General features: G+C 40.9%; 1 long non-coding RNA gene and 1 other non-coding gene across 2 annotated transcripts in view; one reads left to right on the top strand and one right to left on the bottom strand.

The window, feature by feature from the left end:
* The window catches only part of LOC100347036 (uncharacterized), an 876,288-nt gene that overhangs the window by 113,722 nt on the left and 743,369 nt on the right, over window positions 1–19,197 (top strand). The gene's annotated exons all lie outside the window — the stretch shown is intronic.
* LOC149121337 (uncharacterized) overlaps window positions 1–19,197 on the bottom strand; it is a 33,489-nt gene that overhangs the window by 12,624 nt on the left and 1,668 nt on the right. The gene's annotated exons all lie outside the window — the stretch shown is intronic.

Below are 19,197 nucleotides of genomic sequence, written 5' to 3'. Positions count from 1 at the left end.
TTTCATAAAACTGTAATATATAATAGGTAATTCTGTTATTTTTTTAAAACAGGATCAACATTTAGGAATGAGGTGAGGAAAGGACACTGTACCAGGAAATCTCTGTGAAATTATCTGAAGTGAATAAATTTTTTATTCTGTGGTCTACTGTGACTTCTTTTGATTTTTTTTCTTGATTTACTTGAGAGACAGAGAGATATAGAGTGAAACAGAGATAGAAAAAAAGATGACCCATCCACTGGTCCATTCCCCAAATGGCTGCACAGCCAGGCCTGGACTAGCCCAAAGCTGGTAGCCAGGAATTCAATCCACAGCTCCAATATGGGTGGTAGGGACTCAAGTACTTTGGGCATCACCACTGTCTTCCAGGGTCCACCTTGGCTAGAAGCTGAAATCGGGAACTGGAGCTAGGGATCAAATTTAGGTACTCCAATGTGAGATGTAGGCATCTTAACCGATAGGCTTGCCCCTAAAGGCATTTCTGATATCATTAATACATAAGGAAAAATTCCCTTCTTTGAGACGTTTCTCTGCATATCTCCCCCACTCTCTTCTTACTGCCATCCTACCTCATTTATGTTGGTATGTAGGATAACTGACATAAGCTTGATGTCTAGCTTTCTATAACAAGGTAAAGAATTGGCCACACAGTTTGTAATGTAAGCAGTACTGAAAAGGAAATACTTATACAGTCAAGAACAATTTTTTTTCCAACAATTTAAAAATAGGCATTTATTTAGTAAAATCCCAAGTCCTAATTAAAAGGTCCTTTTTATCTTTTTAAAAAATGGATTTATTTATTTGAAAGGTAGAGTCACAGACAGAGAGGGAGACAGAGTGAGATCCTCTTTCCACCAGCTCACCTCCTAAATGGCCCCAATACCTAGGGCTGAGCAAGGCCAAAGCCAGGAGCTTGGAAATGCATCCATTCTCCCACATGAGTGGCAGGGGCCCAAGTACTTGGGCCATCCTCCACTGCTTTTTCTTCAGGCATTAGCAGGGAGCTGGATCAGAAGCAGAGCATCTGGGACTGAAACCTGCCCTTGTACAGGGTGCTGCTGTCAAAGGTGGTGGCTTAACCCATTGCACGATGATGCTGGTCTCCATATTATTTCTTAAAGCATGTTTTCCAACACTAGATGGACTTATGGAATATTATAAAAATAGAAATAGATGTTTCTGTTAAATGTTTTCTTTTTAAAGATGAAAATAAGTTACATTTTAAGTGAATCCATCATTCACTGTACAAGTTCTATACCACCACTATTCAACAAAATTTTCTGAGAACACAGAAATGTTCCATAACTAAGTGTCCAAAATGGTAACCACTCATCACACATAGTAACTAAGAAGTTGAAATATGGCTAATGCAGTTGAAGAATTACATATTTTATTTTACACACACACACACACACACACACACACACTGGTTTTAAAGCAAAACTGTAAAGTTTCAAGGAATATAAAGATAAATCTACACATGATACATAATCATATGTAGTACAACTGGAGAAAGAAAACAAACATTAAAAGTAAAAAGGTTCAGACATTTGACCTGGTGCTTAAAAAGCCAGTTAACATGCCCACATCCCATATCAGTGTCTGATCTGAATCTCAGTTCTACCCCCATTTCTAGCTTCCTGCTAATGTACATTCTGGGAGGCAGCAGGTGATAGCTCAAGTACTTGGGTCTCTGCCACCTAGGAGGGGACCTGAATTGGTTCTCAGCTCCAGTGTTTGCATGGCCTAACTGCCACTGTGGCATTTGGAGAGCCAACTAGGGGATCTAAGCTTCCTCTCTCTCTCTCTCTCTCTATCTCTCTCTCTCTCCTAGGGGGTCTAAGCTTTCTCTCTCTTCTCTCTCTCTCTCCTCTTTCCTGTCTCACTGAGAGTGTGTGTATTTGTGCATTTCTGTGTAACTAAATACAATTCAATTTAAAAAAAAACTTTAACTAATACATGTGGTCAAATAAATCAAAATAATTCCTTAAAAGAGGCTTTTATACAGTATGTCATAATTCTAAATGCATAGTGGCACCAGTCAGAACTATCAGATAAGCATGTAAGAGTTTCTTTTTCCTTCCCATCCCTCTCATTGCCTTTTCCCATGGTATTTCTGTCACCACCACCACCCTCAGCCACTGTCTCCTCTCACCAAACTCTTGTCACATACACATGTGAAAGTGAGGAAAGTCCATCTTCAGTGGCAACGGTGTTAGCTCCAATGGTGGCATTGCTGGAAAGACCCTGACCTAGATATGGATATAACCAGACACAGCAACAGATTGTCTAAAAGAACCAAGAAAGGACAGGTTAAAAAGAAAGTAAATGGGTCATGTGATCAACTTTAGTTGAAGGTCAAATATGTACTTCAAATTTGTTGGGATTAATGTACTTGAATAAACAATTCGCAGAGGCTTATGGAGATGTACATCACCACCTAAGCCTCCTAAAAAACTCACTAAAATCATTACAAGGTGAACAACCCTATCCAAAATGGTTAGGATTCAGAAGTGCTTCAGATTTTTAAGATTTTGGAAGATAGGCATAGACTTTACTGGCTGAACATCCTTCATCCACCTGCAGTGCCAGGCAGAATACCAATACATTCCAAAACTTTAAAGTTGTTTTCGCCCATATGTGGTGTACAGTTCAAAAATACATGGCTATGTGTCCCTACATTAAATAATGGCTTTGTCTGTAGACCTCTCCTTTCTATTTTAGAGGCATTTCTCATATGCCCATCAGGGCTATCTGTTACCAGTCCATTTAATGCTCATACAGTAGTCCTCATTTATGTGCAGTTTCGCTTTCTATGGCTTGTTATGCCTGGTCCATGAGGGTCCAAAAATATGAAATGGAAAATTCCAGAAATAAACAATTTCAGAGTTGTAAACTGTATGTGGTAATGAGTGGCGTGATGAAATCTCATGCCATTTTGCTCTGTCTTGCCCAGTGTATCCATGTTGTGCACACTACCACCCATTAGCCACTTGGGAGCCATTTCAAGTCATCAGAGTGGCTGTTAGGGAGTCACAATGCTTATGCTCAAGGAAGCTTTATTCTGTTTAATAATGATTCCAAAGGACAAGAATAGTGATGCGGTAATTCAGGTATCTCACAGAAAAGCAAACTAAAAAGGTAAAACAGTTTGACTTATTAAAGAAAAAATATATACCCTGACGTTGACCTACATTAGGGATGAAACTTTTATCAATGATCTTGTGAGGGGAGAAAAAGAATGTCAGGCTACTTTAGCCTTGTACCTAAAATTACAGAAGTTTCAGCCATAGTGTGTGATAGTAAGGACTTAGTTTGGAGGGCCAAGGCATGAATTTTCTGTGGTTTCATGCATCTACTGATGTACACAACACTCCTGAGGTCTTAGAATGTACTAGGGAATAAGAGGAGACTACTGGACATTTGCTTTAAGAAATCTCAAATCTATACACCCTTTGTCATTTGCTCAGACTTTACACTTATTGCATATTTCAGTCTATTTGACATCATAAACTATCATCTTCTTAAATTTTAAATAAAGGGAGAAATGAGAAATAAGACTAAATGGAAGAAAATAGGATTGATTGGTAAAGTCTTCCTGTGATGAAATATACTTTAATCAACAGACCTTTCAGCCATTCAATTATTCTCCTCTATTTCTAAGTTTCTGATTATATTCTGGTTGGTTAGAGTATGCTGGTTCACTCTCCAAGTGACTACATCGGCTGGGGCTGGTCAATGCTAAAGCCAGGATCCAGGAACTTCATCTGGGTCTCCAACATGGGTGCAAGGGCCTGAGCACTTGAGCCATCTTCTACTGCACCATCTTTCCCAGAAACATTAGCTGGAAGCTGGATCAGAGTTGGAGCAGCTGGGATTTGAACTGGTGCCAATATGGGATGCCAGCGCTATAGGCAGCAGTTTAACCAGCTGCACCACAGTGCTGGCTCCAGGAGTAGTATTTTTCTTACTAATTTTTCAAAAACAGTTTCTCCAAATCACAATGAAAGATTAACCATTTTCTTTTTATTTCCTTTTCCAAATTAAATTTTCATCAAAACTCTGTTAGCTATAAGTGACCCTATTACAAAAATTTTAAACTATTTTAATGTTCAAATACTTTAACAGAACCTAAATCTGGTCCTGATTTTCCCTTTGGTATATTAAATTTGCTATTGTGTTATCTATATTCCTAATAATTTGAATATTCCCCCAATAAATGCCATAAAAATTTAATTATATGACCACAGATATCTTTACTTTTTTATTTTTTGACAGAGTGGACAGTGAGAGAGAGAGAGAGACAGAGAGAAAGGTCTTCCTTTTGCCATTGGTTCACCCTCCAATGGCCGCTGTGGCCAGCACACTGCAGCCGGTGCACTGCGCTGATCCAAAGCCAGGAGCCAGGTGCTTCTCCTGGTCTCCCATGTGGGTGCAGAGCCCAAACACTTGGGCCATCCTCCACTGCACTCCCAGGCCAAAGCAGAGAGCTGGCCTGGAAGAAGGGCAACTGGGACAGAATCTGGTGCCCCAGCAGGGACTAGAACCCAGGGTAATGGCGCCACAGGTGGAGGATTAGCCAAGTGAGCTGCGGTGCCGGCCCCACAGATATCTTTTTATGAACCAAATAGATGTTTCCAGAAATATTACTGTAAAATTGAGCTTTAACACCCCCAAAAATCTCATTTTTCTATACAGCCTTTATAGTAGTCCCATTAGGTGGTGATGGCAAAGTGACTTGGTCTGTACACACATGCGAGAGACCTAAATTGAGTTAATAGCTCCTGGCTTTGGTTCCAGCCATGACAGCCATTTAGAGAGTGAACCAGTAGATGGGGATTCTCTTTCTGTGTTTGCCTCTGTTTCTTTCTATCTCTGCCTCTGAGTTGAGTACAGAAAATACTATGATTAGAAATGGCATCTAGTGATATAGAAGCAGGAAAATGGTTGTTCCTTCTTTAGAATCTATCAGCAGCTCTGATGGCATAGGAGAAAGGGGGCAGTAGTAAAATCACTAAACAAATCACTTTGGCTTTATTCATTTCTCTTATGCCCTTCCACCCTCACTCAAATCTCTCATATTGTGGCTCCTAGGCTTCCTATCTGAGTCACGGCACCATTATGCCGCTCCCCCTCTTCACAGAGGAATAACACTGGACCCTGCGCTGTTCTTTCGTCTGCTCGGCCCTTCCCGGGTTTGCTGCTGGTTCTTCCCGGGTTGGCTGCCAACCCTTCCACCTCCGTGGAAGGGCGGTGCCCCATGCCACTTTCCCCACTTCCGCGGAGGAGTGGCACACTGCCGGCCGGCTCTCTCGGGGGCTGCTCAGGTGTTCCTTCAGATAGATGTTCCCCTTAGATGTTCCTGGTGCATGTTGTCTCTCTCCTCCTTTATAGTCCTCTTCCACCAATCCCAACTCTGCTACCCACACGCCAAGTACACTGCTCTCCTCCAATCAGGAGCAGGATGGCTCCTGCAGGTTACTGGTCGAACTGGAGGCAGCTGTGTAAAAGTTGTTTACTCCTCTCCCAGCGCCATATTGTGGGAGAGCAGATGCATAGAATAAGTCTTAATTCCAGTAACTTAGTCTAGTCCGAGTTGCTCCCCACACATATGGGGAAAAAAGTCTGACGTACAAAGTACAAAGGAGATAAGTAGGTTCTAGGTGTGGTAACACAGAGAAAGGATGGAGCAAAACAGTAGCTACCTTGGAGAGTGTGAACTTATTACTGTGCTCTAAAGAAAATCCAGAGAACAGGAAGTCTAAGTCTAGTTCTGTGATAGCAGAATTGTGCTGTTCAAGATAACTTTAAGACCTAAAAGGACATTTTAAAAAGAAGTTAGAGTTAAGAGTGTGCAACTATCCTGTTTTGCTTCTAAAGGGCATGCACCTGAATTAGTTTCCTAATCTGAACAGGTTGACTAGAATAAAGTTTTTGGAGCTGTTTGAGAATATGTCAACCAGACTAAACCACTTCTCTATCTCTGAATACTGTACATATAACCCTAGAATGTAAATTGTATCCCTATACACAGATGATACCGGGGCATATTTTAACTTTCAACATTTTTCTCAGTAACAAGCTATTTTTAATATCATAGCTATCTTACTGATGTTCCTTATATTTCTAGGCACATAATACCCATTATCAAATATTTCAAATAGTGTGTGATCTCATTTTCAACTCTCAGTTAAATATTTTGATAAGATTCAAATATAACTAAATTTAAAACTTTAATCAAAATAGCAGTTCATGCAAAGTAACACTGTCACCACATGAAATAGATACTCAGCTATGTGACTACCCATATTGTGGGTCACATTAGCTATCTTTATCAGTAAGGCACAATTCTGTCATTGACTAAAGTAAAACCAAATCTAACCCACTCTCAAACTGCAGAAGAAGCCAAAAGGATACATTCCTAAGGAGCAGAAAATGAAGATTGTATTCATATCACTCATCTCCCTGCAAACTCCTGCCCCTCTAGAGTGCTGAGCATCAGATCTTCCTCCTAAGTACCATTTAATTTCAATTACCCCATTTGGTCTTTTCCAGATCCTTGATAAAAGCTTCCACTGTAACCCCAGTTATCAGCTGTGTTAGTTATTTCCAAGTTTCTCTCTCTAACTAAAGCACAAGTTCTCCAAGAGGAGAGCTTGTGTTTGGATTCCTTTGGGTCTATTAGTTTTTCTTTTTTAAAAGATTTATTTATTTGAAAGAGTTACACAGAAAGAGAAGAGGCAGAGAGAGAGAGAGAGAGAGAGAGAGAGAGAGAGAGATTCTTCCATCCAATGGTTCACTCCTCAGATGGCCGCAAAGGCCGGAGCTGTGCCAATCTGTAGCCAGGAGCCAGGAGCTTCTTCCTGGTCTCCCATGTGGGTGTGTGGGTGCAGGGGCTCAAGGACTTGGGCCATCTTCTACTGCTTTCCCAGGCCATAGCAGAGAGCTGGACAGGATGTGAGCAGCTGGGTCTCAAACCAGCACCCATATGGGATGCCGGCACTTCAGGCCAGGGCATTAACCCACTGGACCACAGCGCCGGCCCCTGAGTCTATTAGTTTTAACACATAGGCTTGTCTACAAAGGAAGTACAAGAAAGTTATGCAGAATGACTGAAGATGTATTCTCTTGAGTAGGGAGAGAGAGAGCTCTGAAAAGTACTTGAAAGCCCTGGATTAACAATAAAATGAGAAAACTAACTGCTACAGCAGTCGGCATTGTGGCACAGCAGGTTAAAACCCTAGCCTGTAGTGCCAGCATCCCATATGGGCGCCAGTTTCTGTCCCAGCTGCTCCATTTCCAATGCAGCTCTCTGTTATGGTCTGGGAAAGCAGTGGAAGATGGCCCAAGTCCTTGGGCCACTGCACCCATGTGGGAGACCTGGAAGAAGCTCCTGGCTCCTGGCTTCGGATCAGTTCAGCTCTGGCCATTGCAGTTATCTGGGGAAGTGAACCAAAGGATGGAAGATCCCCCCACTCTGGCTCTACCTCTCTCTGTAACTCTTTCAAATAAATAAAATAAATCTTAAAAAAATTAACTGCTGCCACTGTGTCCCAACAATCAAGGCAATGTGTCTACAAAATAGACAAATCTTAAATCTCCATTTCTAATAAAATTTCTTTGAAAATTTCTCCCTTAAACCATATTGTTGAGTATAACAGCCTGCTGTGAAGTCAAATATCAGATAATGAAAATTAGAGTTCAATATATTACTACTAAGCAAGTTAGTAAGTAAATAAATAAGAAGTTATTGTAAATTTTTAAAAAGGTTTCCACTTTTGAATGTTTATGCAATATTTCCTCAAATAACTTCAGTATTATTGACCAAATATGTAGGTTATGTTACGTATTTTTACCACCATACCTACAAAGCACAACACACTAATATATATTACCAACAGTGACCCATGGCACTGACGCGGAGGCATTTCAATCTGGAATACAGTGCCAACAACAACAACAAAAAGAAGTCTGTGTAGGGGAAGGGACTGATTCAGAGCAGCTTACCCTATGTTTCAAACGAATGCGTGTCTACTCAAAGATAAACACTGACATGCCTTGGATGATGGGGCTTATGGCTGACTATGTAAATAAGCAAGCTTAAACAACCCTCCCACACACACACACACAATACATACAGTCTGGTGGAAGATAATCAAAATGGCTTGAAGTGGTTTCCAAAGGAAAGGAGCTCACACTGTAACAGTAGGGTCAAACCAGCTTGGTTACTTAATTCAAGACTATAAATGCAAAAATAAGTTAACGTAAGGCTACAGACACAAAAATCAGCTAACCTTTTTAATGGAAGGTAGTAATTTCAGAGCCTTAAGTAATCAATTAGTTCAAAGAAATTATACTCATACAATATATAAAAAGAGATACTGACCAGTTCTACTATCATTTGTCAAGAAGACATGCTCATCGATCAAAAATGTTTCTTTCTCCTCTCAAAAGTGTCTCCACTGTGGAGATTACAACAAAAGGTCATGTTTTGTCTTTGGTTTCTGAAAAAAAAAAAAAAAAAAAAAAAAAAAAAAAAAAAAAAAAAAAAAAAAACAAGGTTGCACATATTGTGCTCCCTGAAATCATAACTATAAAGGTTGTGGTGCTTCTGGAACAAATACGGAAACTAGAAATAAGAACACCTGACAATGAGATTGTTAGACTAAATATAATGAGATTGTTAGACTAAATATAAGAACAGGTCACATAAAGATTCACACTATATAAGCTACAAGTAATTGTAGATAAATCAGATTCTTAAAATACTCATTTATTACCAATTTAGAACTATAAGTGATTTTTTAAAAAAACTTTCTGAGATAAGGGCCAAATTTGTCAGGTGAAACAGTTGATTGAAAGTTAAAGGAAACTTTAGAAAAGAGAGGGAAAGAACATGTGAAGAAAGAAAACTTGTTACCTAGTAACTATATGTTATGTAATGGGGCCAGGGGTTCCACACAATTTATAGGTAACTACAACTGTATGACATAGGTGCTATTGAAAATATAATTTTACAGATGAGGTAATTAGCAATCAGAGAGGTTAGTTACCTTGCCTCAAGTTATACGTTTAGTAAGTGGCAGAGCTAAGATGTCAACTTTGTCTTATTTCTTTGTGCTTTTTCCATTTTGCTTCCCTAAATCATGTATTTATTCTTAAGAACATACAAAGTTTGTATCATATAATTATAAATTCACAACAAAAATCAGGCAACGAAATGAAGTCAGGAAAACAATGCTATCAGAAAAGGAAGCTTAATTCTAGTCCTTCCTTCCTCCTCTGCTAGCTACTAAGGTATGAATCTGTGGAAAAAATAATTAAAATATCTAGGCCTTAGAAATTTAAGATGGTGGCATGGAGGGGAGAGGATTCAGGTTGATCCCCCTTATCTGTAGTATAACTGCCAGATTAATTGATTCCAATCAGCTCATATCATTAAATAAAATAAAATTTTATTGTATGAGTGTGACTAGAACTCAAATTTCTGAATTTTAAATCTTGTTGTCCAAAGAAGGATTGTGTCCCACTATCACTCTCTCCTTTAATACTTTGAACTGCTGTCTATTATTTAAATGAGATGTATGACAATCTTACCTATGAATGCAAAAGGTACTAAACCAAAAAATGTGAATGATGGGAAGGTATTTCCTGCATCCTTTCAAGTTGCTGATTACTTATAAAGATACATAAAAATCTTTACTATCAAGACTTCAAATCATTTTTAAAATACACTCAGCAGTTCAAGAGAGTATAAATTGATGTGTGGCTTTTTTCTTGTTCAAGAAATAATTTAACTTCTAGATTCAAAAAGCTAAACTAACTAACTTTCAAAACTTCTCCCTGGGAAGGACCAAATGGCTGCTGAGTAAGATATTCAGGTGAACTTCTCTCAACACAGATATTAATTTGAATAGCTGTTCACAAACTAAGTCACCTTCACAAAAGCCAAAGCAAGGTGACCACCGTGCCTGTGGTGCTGGCATCCCATATGGATGCTGGTTCTAGTCCCGGTTGCTCCTCTTCCAGTTCAGCTCTCTGCTGTGGCCCGGGAGGGCAGTGGAGGATGGCCCAGGTGCTTGGGCCCCTGCACCTGCATGGGAGACCAGGAAGAAGCACCTGGCTCCTGGCTTCAGATCGGCACAGCGCCAGCCATAGCAGCCTTGGGGAGTGAACCAATGGAAGGAAGATTTTTCTCTCTGTCTCTCTCTCTCTCACTGTCTGTAACTCTACCTGTCAAATAAAAAAAATGTATAAAAAATAAAAAAAAAACAAGGTAGTGAAGAAGGCAACAAGGGGCACTGTGGCACAGTGAATTAAATCACAGCTGATTTGGGAGCTTAGGTTCCTGTCTCAAGTGACTCTGCTTCCCAATCCAGTCCCTGCTAATGCAATTGGAACATCACCAGATGATGGTCCAAATGCTTGGGCCCCTGACACCTCTGTGAGATACTGAGGGAGTTTCTGACTCCTGGCTTTGATCTAGCCCAGATCTAGCCATTGAGGCCATCAAAGGTGTGAACCAGTGGATCAAAGATCTCTCTCTGTGTCCCTGATGCTAATCCTTTCAAATCAATCAATCATTTTTCTTGTTTTTTAAGGGTAAGAAGGAAATTTTTACTACATCACCCTTCCCCAAGCTCTGAGCAGCCCAGTCTAGAGAGAAACAATTACTACCTGGGGAAGAGGGAAGTCCAGACCTTAGACTTGAAACTCAAGACCAGGCTTGCGACTGTGAAATCCAGACTCAGAGAGGACGCCATGGTCTCTGCCTCCTGGACAGGACTCACAGACTAAGACTTTGGATCCTCCTCAGCCATGTACTCCTGCCTCAAACTCCAGCACACAGCAGGGCAAACTCCAGTCCCTGGGCAGCAGGGCAGTAAAGTGAGTTAGGACCTAGCCTTAAAGCTGCTTACCTTCAAGCAGACAGCAAAGAAGACCAACCACAAAGGAGTAGGGCAGGAAATTGAGATCAGTAGCAGTCCCACTACAGTGGCACCAGACAGACAGCAAGGCTCCTATAACCGGACCTGCATGTGCAGACAGAGACAAACCTGCCCTAACACCAGATGAAGAACTACACCCATGTAGGAACAGACAACTCTTTCTCCCTGCATCACCTTCAACCTCCTAAGGGCTTGGCACACAACTACAAGATAATGCCAACTTACTCTCAAAATGGACAGCCAAGAGATCTCCCCCATCCCTGTTCCCCAACCACAGGCAAGCGGGGAACAAGGTCCAGCCATGAGGGAGTAGGGCAATAAAGTGAGCACAGAACTGCATCACAGATCTGGTAAAACCATCGCTTGGCAGGTATTAATAGTCCCACGGTCAGTGCTTGTAGACAGAGGACCAGCCCTTGTCACAGGTGGAGACCACAGCCCCAGTGAATTAGACTTATATCCAGGCTGACATCACATGTGGTTGGTTGCAGTGGTCTCAGGTAGCAAGTCCATGTCAGCAGTTGGCAGGTCATGACAAATTTGCACTTGACCATACCTGAGTCTGCAGACCTTTTTTTTTTTTTTTTTTTTTTTTTGCAGGCTGAAGGACTTAGGTTTGATCTAGCATTGTAGCCACAAGACTGCTCATTCCAATCCTCCCTCAACCCTCAACTCCAGGCAGTACAACACAGAGAGAGTAACTGGGGTAAAAAAAAAAAAAGGCAGATGGGTATTCAGGCATTGTATGGAAGCATGGGGCTGGCACTCCAGGAACTCCTGAATCCTTGCTGGACTTAGTGCCTCTGTGACAGCAAACACATCCCTGCCAACGTGAGCACCTGAGCAACCACGTCAGACCTCAGGGCAGCATTCCTGCATCTCAGGCACAGTGGACTGAGGGATGGCACCCTTGTGGCCCTGGACTCTGCCATATGAGCTGCTACCAAGAACCATGCATTCCTCGAGGACTGAGGAGAGAACCCCATGTCCCAAATGCCACTGTCATCCTTTGCTATGAAAGACATTGGGAGACTTCACAGCATCCAAATTAAAATAAAGCCAAAATTCTTACCAGATACCCAAATACACATTTTTAGGAAAAAGTCTTTTACACAAAATCAACTGATTAAAAGTGAAAGAAGGGTCCAGTGCTGTGGCTTAGTAGGCTAAGCCTCCACCTGCAGTGCCGGCATCCCAGATGGGTGCTGGTTTGTGTCCTAGCTGCTCCTCTTCCGATCCAGCTCTCTGGTATGGCCTGGAAAAGCAGCAGAAGATGGCCCAAGTACTTGGGCCCCTGCTCCTGCATGGGGAGACCTGGAAGAAGCTCCTGGTTCCTGGCTCTGGATCAGCCCATCTCTAGTCACTGTGGCCATTTAGGGGAGTGACCACTGGATGGAAGATCTTTCTTTCTGTCTCTTCCCCTTTCTCTGTAACTTTGCCTCAAATAAACAAATCAATCTTGTGAAAGAAACAGCTATTCTGTCAGATGACAAATATCCATGTAGGAACACTGAAGTATGAAAAGGCAAGGCAGTATAACACCTCCAAAGGAACAAAGTAATGCTTGAGTAACAAATTCCAAGGAAAAGAGACTTAAAAATACCTGATATTCAAAGTAATGATTACTAGGATGCTCAAAGAGATACAAGAGAAAACACACTCTGAGATGAACAACAGCCAGAAAACAATTCATGGCTTTAATGAGAAATTCAGCAAAGATACAGAGATCTTGAAAAAGAGTCAAACAGAAATCTTGAAAATGGAGAAATTCAGTGTTGAATAAAAAGTACAGCTGAAAGCCTCAATAACAGACTAGACCAAGCTAAGAAAAAAACATTATCTGAAATTCAAGACATCTTTTGGAATAAACCAGACCCCCCTCCCCTCCAAAAAAAAGGATATAAAATGGAGATAGCCTCTGAATTGTGCAGGCCAATGTTAAGAGAAATATGCAAATTCTGGGGATTCCTAAGGATGAATATAAAATAGTAAGTCCCTACATTAAAAAAATGATCAGTGCCTGGTGTTGTGTCACACGGGGTTAAGCTGCCACTCATGACATGGATGTTCCATATCTGAGCACCTGTTTGAATCCTGCCTGTTCTGCTTATGATCCGGCTCCCTGCTAATGCGCCTATGAAAGCAGCAGGAGACGGCCCAAGTATTTGGGTCCCTGCAACTCATGTGGGAGACTCACATGGAGTCCCAGACTCCTGGCTTCAGCCTGGCCAAGCCCAGGCAGTTGCATTCATTTGGGGAATGAACCAGCAGATGGAACATCTCTTTTTCTCTCTGTCCCTCTTTTTCTGTCATTCGGCCTTTCAATCAAAAAAAAAAAAAAGGAAGAGCAAGAAAAAAAGAAAAAAAAGAAGTTATAAAACATACAACCTAACAATGTATATCAAGGACCTAGAAAAACAAGAATAAACCAAACCAAATGTTAGTACAATGGAAGAACTGATAAAGATCTGGGGTTGGTATTGTGATCCAGTTGGCTAAGCTACAGCTTGAGAAGTCTGCACCACATATTGGACTGCAAGTTCCAGTCTCAGCTATTCCACTTTTTTTGTTAAAGATTTATTTATTTATTTGTGAGGTAGAGTTACAGAGAGGGGGGAGATGGAGAGTAAGTTCTTTCATCTGCTGGTTCACTCCCCAAATGGCCACAATGGCCAGTGCTAGGCTGTTCTGAAGCCAGGAGCCAGGAGTTTCTTCTGGGTCTCCCACACACATACATGGGCCCAAGCACTTAGGCCATCTTCTACTGCTTTCTCAGGCCATAGCAGAAAGCTGGATTGGAAGAGGAGCAGCCTGGATACAAACCAGCAACCATATGAGATGCCAGTGCCACAGGCAGAGGCTTAGCCTACTATGCTACAGCACTAGCCCCAGTTATTCCACATTTAATCTAGCTCCACGTAATGCACCTTGGAAGAAGCAGATGTTGACTCAAGTACTTGAGCCTCTGCCACCCATGTGTAAAACCAGGATGGAGTTCTTGGCTCCTAGCTTCGGCCTGACCCAGACCTGGATGTTTGTGGCCATTTGTGAAACCAGCAGGTGAAAGCTCTCTCTCTCTCCCTCCCCCGCTTCCCTCCTTCTGTCACTCTGCCTTTCAAATAAATCAATCACTTTTTAATTGTTTTTTTTTTTTTTAATTTGCTTTATTTATTTGAACAGCAGGGTTATACACAGAGGAGGAAGAGACAGAAAGAGATATTTTTCATCTGTTGGTTCACTCCCTAACTGAACATAAAGGACTAGGGTTGGGCCAGACCGAAGTCAGGATCCAGGATCTTCTTCTGGGTCTTCCACATGGATTCTGGGGTCCAAGCACTTTAGACTTCTTCCAATGCTCTCCCAGGTGCATTAGCAGGGAGCTAGATTGGAAGCGGGGCAGCCAGAACTTGAACTGGTGCCTATACAGGATGCTGACATTGCAGGTAGTCAATTGCAGGTAGTCATTTTACCAGCTATGCCACAACACCAGCCTTTCAAATCAAAAAAAAAAAAAAGAAAAGAAAAGAAAAATTTATTTTTATTTGTTTTGGCTCTGATCTTTTTTTCTAAGATCTTCCACCTGCGGCGCCGGCACCCCGGGTTCTAGACCCGGTCAGGGCACCGGATTCTGTCCCGGTTGCTCCTCTTCCAGTCCAGCTCTTTGCTGTGGCCCGGAAAAGGCAGTGGAGGATGGCCCAAGTACTTGGGCCCTGCACCCACATGGGAGACCAGGAGGAAGCACCTGGCTCCTGGCTTTGGATTGGCACAGCGCGCCAGCCATGGTGGCCATTTTGGGGGTGAAACAACGGAAGGAAGACCTTTCTCTCTGTCTCTCTCACTGTCTAACTGCCTGTCCAAAAAAAAAAAAAGAAAGAAAGAAAGAAAGGAAGAAGTTGAAGTATCCCTATTTGCAGATGATGTAACTCTTTATACAGAGTAATGTAGACTCCACCAAGAGACTATCAGAACTGATAAATTAATTCAGTAAAACTGCCGGAAACAAAATTGAGACCTAAAAATAAGCAGTATTTTTATCATCAATAATGGGCTCACTAAGAAAGAAATTAAGAGCAATCCTGTTCACAATATTTATAGAAAAATGAAATATCTTGAAATAAGCTTTAATTTTTAAAAATTTATTAGAGAGAGACACACAGACAGAGACAGGCAGCTCCCATTTACTGGTTCAATCTCTAAATGCCACAACAGAAAGGGTTAGGTCAGGCCTAAAATCCAAGGACTCAACCCAGGTCCCAGAAATGGAAGGCAAATTACTTGAGTCATTACCATTGCCTCTGAGGGTCTGGATTAGCAGGAAGCTGGAGTAAGTAGTGAAATCCAGTATTGAACCCAGGCACTCCAAATGGGACACGAGAGTCTTAACAGTTTAACTGTGAGGCCAAGATCTGCCCTCCCATCACCCAGAATAAAATTTAACCAAGGACGTGAAAGACATTTACAATAAAAATTGCAAAGCACTGATGAAAGAATGTGAAGAAGACAAAAGAAAACACAAAGTTCTTCTCTGTACGCAGATTAGAAAAATTAATACTAGTAGAAGTCCATGATACCTGAAGCAATTCACAGCTTCAATGTAATTACAACCAAAATAATAAAGACATTATTCACAGAACTAGAAAAAACCAATCCTAAAATTCATATAGAAGGACTTTAAAACAACTCACATAGATAAAGATATCTTGAACAACAAAGTTGGAGGCATCACAACATCAGATTTCAAGACATATTATAGAGTTACTGTAATCAAAAGAGTATGGTATCAGCATAAAAACAGACATACAGACTATTGGAACAAAATAGAGATCTCAAAAATTAATCTACATACCACAGCCAATTGCTCTTTGATAAATCTGCTAAAACTCATACCAGAGAAAGGACAGTCTCTTACATAAATGGTGCTGGGAAACCTAAACCTAAATATCCATACCCACGGGGCCAGCACTGTGGCTTAGCAGTGCCACCACCTGCAATGCTGGCATCCCATATGGGCACTGGTTCCAGTCCTGGCTGCTGTACTTCTGATCCAGCTCTCTCCTGTGGCCTGAAAAAGCAGTAGAAGATGGCCCAAGTTCTTGGGCCCCTACACCCATGTGGGAGACCTGGAAGAAGCTCCTGGCTCCTGGCTTTGGATCGGTGCAGCTCTGGCCATTGTGGCCATCTGGGGAGTGAACCAGCAGATGAAAGACCTCTCTCTCCCTCTGCCTCTGCCTCTCTATAACTCTGCATTTCAAGTAAAAATAAATAAATCTTTAAAATAAAAATATCCATACCCAGAATCCAAAATTTCATCCCATGCCTCTCACCATAATCTAAAATCAACTCATAATGGAAGAGACATAAATGTAAGACCTGAAATTATGAAACCCCTGGGGGAAAATATTGGCAAACGTTAATTTTTTTTAAAAAGACCCCAAGAGCACAGAGAGGAAAGGAGAAACAGACAAATGTGATCATCGCAAACTAAGAAGCTTCTGTACAGCAAAAGGAACAAATCACAGCTGACAGAAAACAGTTACAAGCTGTGCATCTAACAAAGGACTATGACTCAGAACATATACAGAACCCCAAACACCACAAAAACGGAACAATCCAGTTAACAAACAGGCAAAGAATCTGAATAGATATTTCTCTGGAGAAGAAACACAAAAGAAAACAAAAGCATGAAGAAATGTTCAATATCACTAGCCTTCAGGGACATGTAAATCAAAACCACAATGAGGTTGGGAAGGGTGTGGCGAGAGAGAATGGAAGGAGACTGGGTAACAGGCACCACACACAGACAGAAGGCACTGGTGCCAGTGTTCACAGCACAGTGCTCCTGTTCCACTGCAGCTCACAGTAATGTGTTATACACTGCACAAAGAACCGGGAGACAGAAACTAGTAGCTACCAGAACACAGATAAGCTAAGGACGTAGAAAAGCTATTTTCCTGGTTTCAGGTATGATTTGTATATGTAGTGAAATATTGTACCATAAAAGTATTGTGTGGGGAGCAACTGAGACTAGACTAAATTACTGGAACTAGGACTAATTCTATGCATCTGCTCTCCCACAATATGGCTCTGGGGAGGAGCAAACAACTACGCAGCTGCCTCATCGGTTTGACTGATAAGCTGCAGGAGCTGATCCTGCTCCTGATTGGAGGAGGAGAGCAGCGTGCTCGGCGTGTGGGTAGCAGAGTTGGGATTGGTGGAAGAGGACTATAAAGGAGGAGAGAGACAACATGCACCAGGAACATCTGAGGGAACACCTGAGGAACATCTGAGCAGCCCCCGAGAGAGCCGGCCGGCGGTGTGCCGCTCCCCCACGGATGTGGGGAAAGTGGCAGGGGGGCCCGCCCCTCCACGGAGGTGGAGGGGCCAGCAGCTAACCCGGGATGGCGTCGTTCCTCCGCGAGTGGGGGACCGGCAGCAAACCCGGGAAGGGCCGAGCAGACAAAAGAACAGCGCAGGGTCCAGTGTCGTTCCTCTGCAAATGGGGGAGCGACAGTATTGCATGCTAATCAAAAATAGTTTAATAGAATAATAATAAAAAACATTTTACCAAGGTAGTCTCTGATTCAGTGATATAGAGAACGTAACATGTTGAGAAAGGGAAGCGATTTTGGAAGCTCTCTTCAATATAAGAAATTAGACCACCACTATTTGAAGCCAAGTGCCTTTTACTGTCTTTCCTTAAAAAATATATATTATATATATAAAATATATATATAGAAACATTCCTTTTATTCTTCAATTAAAGTTCTTTTGGAATATGAAATTAGTATTTCTTCAGAGTAAAACACCTGTCAGAAAGTATGAATACATTAAAAAAAAAAAAAAACAGGACTCACAAACATCATGTCTTAAGAATTAAGTCTCCAGTCACCCTACTATATCAATTGTAGGATTTATTATCTAAAGACACAAAGAAGTATTTTGTGATTTTCTTGCATTCAGAAACTTTTTTATTTTCTTAGATTCAGCATCAGGGTCCCTAGCTAAATTATTATAATAGAACACTGGCTAAGACTTATAATTGATTATCATTAGTTTTTATTATTTTGTGTGTCTCTTAAAGTCAACATCACATTTAAAGATTATTACTTCAAAATTATCCCTTTGTCAAAAAATCGGAGGATAATACATTTTTTCCTAACAGCACAGCTTGGGAAAATATACTCATCAATGATGCCAAGTTAAATTAAATTAAAAAATAGAGTAAACTTGGTGATCAACTACCATATATATGAATCTAGAGAAGAGGTAAATATGATTTAAAATTTATTGTAAAGCAAGATACAATAATTTGCATTCTATGCTATGCCATTTCTGCAATGCCAAGATAAAGGAGTATTTTGAGTTTCTCAGAGAATACCAAATAATTGGTCTGAGTTCAATCTAACTTAATTGTCTAATAAGGTAAGTTTACTATGGCTTTTCAACTATATAAACAGATTAAAATCTATCAATGAGACAAAAATTAAATTATTTTCTATACTGTGCAGTATGACATTATACTTTAAAAACCTTAAAAAAAATTACATGAATCAAAAACCAAACAGACTTCCTAGGAAATTTTGTAGAAAGTTATAATCTAATCAAAAAGATTTTGGGAAACATAGGGTAATAAAAGGAAAGTTAACAATGTTCACCTTCAATTAATTTCATAGGTCACTGTTATACCATCTAATAAGATAAGTAAAAACATGCAAGCAGCTGGTACTGCAGCTAGACAGATTAATGTAACAGTCTGTAGTCATACGTGCTGGCAAGGGCTCGCCTCTTTTGGCAAGGAGGTCAGTTGCCCTTGAGAAAGGGGGGGGAGGATGGAGAAACAATAGTCCTTCCACCATGTGGCCATGTGTGCTCCATTCCCTAAGTTAAACATCCACTGCAGCACACACAGGAAACTCTCTCTTCTTTCACATCTGACAGTTTTCTCTCACATGTAACTTGACAAAAAACATATAACATTGGTCTATAAAACCTGTAAGATGTACTGCATAAAACTAATAATATATTCTCATAACACATCACTGCAAATGAGTTGGAAGCCAAATACTTAAATTTAAGCCAACACTTCCAAAACAAGATGTGGCCTAAAACCATTCAGGCATCATACAACCCCATACAAGTGTCTCAGGAGTTAAATCCATTTGTTTTCTACCTCTCTGAATCAACGAAGAAAACCACTAAGAAATACAAATCATTGTAAAACCTCATGGGCCATAAAAATAAATCTGTG

This window comes from Oryctolagus cuniculus, chromosome 17 (genome assembly GCF_051225735.1).
Source record: "Oryctolagus cuniculus isolate XC-2025 breed Fujian yellow rabbit chromosome 17, ASM5122573v1, whole genome shotgun sequence".
Taxonomy (NCBI): Eukaryota; Metazoa; Chordata; class Mammalia; order Lagomorpha; family Leporidae; genus Oryctolagus; species Oryctolagus cuniculus.
This window is presented reverse-complemented; position numbering and strand designations above follow the sequence as displayed.